The following is a 4,010-nucleotide window of genomic DNA, read 5'->3' as shown; positions in this document are numbered from 1 at the left end:
TATATATATATATGCCTAGCATATAATAAGCATATGTAAGTATTTGTTATTAATATGTTATAAACAAAAATAGCTCCATATTTGTAGCTATAAATATAAAACAACTAATATTGATGCTGAACTCTGTTTCATTCTCACAATAAGTAATATCTGTAAGTGAATACATGAATTGAAAACCTCCATTTTGCTTGCTAGATTGCCCATAAAATTATGCTTTGTAGGATAATTATCCCTCTTTAATATATGTGTACCAGTTTAATCAATTGCTTAAATAACAATTGTAATGAAGATTCAATTCAGAGGAAGCAAGAAATAATATTTAGAGACAGATGTCAGGAAATTTCAGTTCTCTTTTTGTTTTTCATACCTATCTAGAGATTCCAAAGATGTCCCCTCATTTCTAATTTGATTAGTATTTATGAGAGGTACAAAGAAGTAATTACAAAATCAATATGACATTCTCTGTTAAAAGTGGGATGATCATAAGTCCAGGTTTTCGCTGGCTTTCTTGATGTGAACGTTACTGGCATCTTTCATTTTTAAGAGCTTATGCTTAGGGCCAAATGTGATGGCATATGCCCACAACCGCAACACTCTGGGAGACGGAGACAGGAGGACTGAAAGCTGCAGCCCACTCTGGGCAATTTAGTGACAATTCTACGGCTGTCCAAAATGAAAAGTAAAAGAGAAAACTGGGAGTGCAGCTCCATACAAAGGTGTGGGTACAAACCTCAGGACCACAAAAGCGCTTTCAGGTTACACAGTAAACAACACAGCTACCTTAGTTTTAAAGAAAAGTTTTGTTTTTCAAAGCCATAGGACATTTTTCAAGGAGAAGCAACCAATAGAAAAAAAATGCTACTTTGACAGTCTCCTTCAAAGATTATAGTTCATTTTTGATTGAAAAGAATCCTCTCTCTCCCTCCCTCTCTACCTAACTCAAACCATTTTTCCTCACTTCTGATATTTCTGACCTGCCATTTTCCTGGCTTTTGCTTTATTTTAGGGTTTTTTTTCTGGAAACGTTTCATGAGTCTCATAAAAAGTGACTTTGTTCATCAATTCCATATACTTCACACATACATGCCAGAATATGTGTAGAATATATCTATTTACTATCTTCATTATCCTTGATTTCAGTATCCTGTTTTCTCTTGTTTATTATTATTTTTCTTCTTTTTGCTCACTTCTTCTAGTTTCATATACTGCACTACCAGTTCAGGGTGAGAATTTTCTAATAAGCCTTTTCTGTACCAAAACCACATCCACAAGCTAAGGGAAGAGAAAATCAAACAGACCCTGAGTTTCTTAGGAGAAATCTGTAAATGGAAGAGCTTTCTCTCTGCAAGGAGCTAAGTGAGTCTGAACTGGCTTGGACTCCAAAGAAGAAAGAAGAACGAACAATTTGCATGTGATGCAGTCCCCCTGTGGTGCCTTTACAAGGAGACCCTCCAGCCCAGCAGGGGCACAGTTTCCATGGCAGGGCTCTAGGCTCTTCCTGGCCTGTCCATTCATCACCGGTGCTGGAGCTTTCCTTTCAGGCGGCCTCCTGCTGCAGCAAGCTGCCAGCAGATCAGGCACCCCTTCTCCCTCTTCAGCATCCACCCGGTCTCCTCCTGTACATGCTCAGTAATGCACCAGTTCTAAACCAGGAAGTGGTGGTGCATGCAGGGCTCAAGAACTGGGAACAGTGGCCCCCTGTGGTGGGTGCAGGCTGGTACTAGGTGGCATTTCCATGGGTTGGTGTTGTGGTGCCCTGCACTTTACCTGCTGTCACTGAACATGCATCCCACACTGCAGCTTTGCCATCTGGGTCTAGAAAGATCAGAGTTAGTACCATGCCTCACCCTCACCTGACTTGGCCAGAAGATGCGGCTCAGCATGACACACATCAGCCAGGTCCCACACCTGTGCAGCCTTCTCCCTCAGGACCACACCCAGAAGGCCTAATTATGCTCATTTCTTGGGTTGTATTTGATTTATAAGAATTTTTCCTGAGAGGACTTCTTTGGGTGTATCTTACTTTAACAAGTAACACTTTTCATTAATACCTAATTTTTGTTCTGTTTCAAATTTTAATTTTGATGTCTTGTCTGATTCGTGATCTAGTTAAAGACAGGAGATATGCTTTTATTTTCCAGAAGAGAGACTTACGTTGGAGATAAGGGTGATCTTTTATACTTCAGTAGAAATTTATGGTGCAGGAATGACATGGCTATTAAAATTTCTACTTTGTATAATTTATGAGAAATTCTCTTTTGCCAAATGTAAGATCAATTTTTACTATTAAATGTACTTTTGAAAGAGTAGGTTTTTGTCTGTTTGATACACAATATAAGCAATACTAATTATGTTTGTGTGTTTTCCATGTCCTTAATCATTTGCCGATGATTGAGAGGGGCATGTCAAAAATCTCCACTCATGATATTTGAGCTTTAATTGAATGTCTTGCATTTCCAACAGATTTTGGATGATATATTCTGCTACCAGTTGTTGTACAAAGTTACTTACTATAACTTCTGGGTTGCTGGTGCCTTTCACCACTAGGAAATGTCAAATATCTATTTTTGTTGCCTTCAAAGTTGTTCTTGCACAGAGACCATGCTAATCTTCTCTGTATCATTCCAATCTTAGTGTATGTGTTGCTGAAGCTTTCTATATTGGATCAGTACATTTAGGTGATACTAGAAATGGTAACTTACTACGTTTAATGTTAAGTTTTTAATTACAAGGTTTACATCAAAACCAACATTTCACACATACACTTTTGAAGGCACAATAAGGATTATATTCTAGGTAATGAAATGGTTTCTTGACACCGTAATGCAAGTAATAATATATTTCATTGATGAGACTGTTATGGGAACTGCATTTAAGTGTAAAAACATTTTTTATTAAGACCAAATACAGACCTAGTAAGTTCGGCATATGCATTGAGCTGTCTTTAACGTTTCTTCTAAAAAACGGGTTATGTTTGTGTCAATGATAAAAATTTCTATATAGAATCTACTTCCTCAGTCTAGTTCCATTAAACATGTTCTATTACATTATGTAGTAACTCAAAATTAATTAATATTCTGAACACTTGATTGACCCTAAGTTCTGGCTAGATAAAGTACTCCAAGTTTTACTCTGAATTGTTTCCTTAAAACTGCCATTGCATCTAGATTTTTTTTTTTTTTTTCAGAACCGGGGATTGAACTCAGGCCCTTGCACTTGCCAGGGAAGTGTTTATTCCACTAAGGCATCTCCCTGGCCCCCAAGATTTTTTTTTAAAGAATAGAATATATTTCACAAATTTCTATACTATGTCTTACAAAAACTAAGCAGGCACCTCTGTAATTATGAGATCGCTGAGGTTGTGTTTGCACTTCTCCGTGTGAGCCAATGAACATAAGGAGATGTGCATGGATTGTCAGTGCTGTGAACAGCAACTCAGTGAGACCTGAAGCCTGAGTCTATCCAAGATGGGTGTAGCCCACTTTGATAAATAAGTATTGAAAAGTAAACCAAAGAACCGCAGTATATTCTACCTTTAACTTTTTCTATACCGTGTTTGATGGAAAACTTCATTTTTACTAAATGGTTGATATATTTCAATGTTTTGAAAACATCAGTATTAATTTTGAGTTGGCAGAGGTAACCTAACCAACTACCATTATGTTTGGTATTAAAAGACATAGCTTTCAATAAAATAATTAACATGCAAAAAAAAAAACTTGTTCTTGTTTTTTCTCTAGAATACTTTAGAACACAATCTTACCATGCAATAGTGATTTTCCTGCTTTCATTGTACGCATGCTAGATTGGAATGTCTTTGCCCAGCTCTCTTTCCATCTTTGCTTTTGTTTTTTTCTGAAGTGTATTCTTTGTAAACGTCATGTAGCTGAATTTTGTTGTTGTTGTTCATTAAATGATGCATTTGCTTCTTGACATGCCAGAGCATTCAATCATTCTCCTTTGTTACAATCTATTTTATTGGTCTTTGGAATATTTAGAAGTTGAATGTT

General features: G+C 36.7%; 1 protein-coding gene and 1 pseudogene across 1 annotated transcript in view; one reads left to right on the top strand and one right to left on the bottom strand.

Annotated features, from left to right (window-relative positions):
* Kcnu1 (potassium calcium-activated channel subfamily U member 1) overlaps window positions 1–4,010 on the top strand; it is a 164,598-nt gene that overhangs the window by 15,061 nt on the left and 145,527 nt on the right. The window lies entirely within an intron of this gene.
* Window positions 2,556–2,656, bottom strand: LOC111818358 (annotated as a pseudogene).

This window comes from Octodon degus, unplaced genomic scaffold (assembly GCF_000260255.1).
Source record: "Octodon degus isolate 3935 unplaced genomic scaffold, OctDeg1.0 scaffold00088, whole genome shotgun sequence".
Lineage (NCBI taxonomy): Eukaryota > Metazoa > Chordata > Mammalia > Rodentia > Octodontidae > Octodon > Octodon degus.
Note: the sequence above shows the minus strand (reverse complement) of the source record. Positions and strands in the feature narration are given on the sequence as shown.